This window comes from Myotis davidii, unplaced genomic scaffold (assembly GCF_000327345.1).
Source record: "Myotis davidii unplaced genomic scaffold, ASM32734v1 scaffold562, whole genome shotgun sequence".
NCBI classification, from domain to species: Eukaryota; Metazoa; Chordata; class Mammalia; order Chiroptera; family Vespertilionidae; genus Myotis; species Myotis davidii.
The window spans coordinates 1,767,710-1,768,078 of record NW_006293953.1 but is presented as its reverse complement, the minus strand read 5'-3'; positions in this window follow the sequence as shown (position 1 = coordinate 1,768,078).

Below are 369 nucleotides of genomic sequence, written 5' to 3'. Positions count from 1 at the left end.
GGGGTCAGCTGACCCGCCCCCTCACGGCCTTTGTCGAGGGTGGAGGTGGCAGTGTTGGGGTGGGGGCCAGAGAGAGGAAGGAAGTGGGTCTGGGCCATCTGTGCACCCACAACTACCCGCTCCAGCAATGGGGCGCCCCGACGACCTTGGTCCTTACAGAAACCACTGGGGGAGCTTGCTGGCTGTTCAGAACCCAGGCCCACCCGAGGCAGATTCAGCAGCCCTGGGAGGGGCTGGGGATCTGCGATTTAAACAAGTGCCCAGTGATCCTGGTGCAGAGTTCCCGGGCTCCACTGCCAGAAACTCTGCTTTGGAAGTCTGCACTGGGGAGTCCTGGATATCTTATTTTTGCATCATTCCTTCACTCAC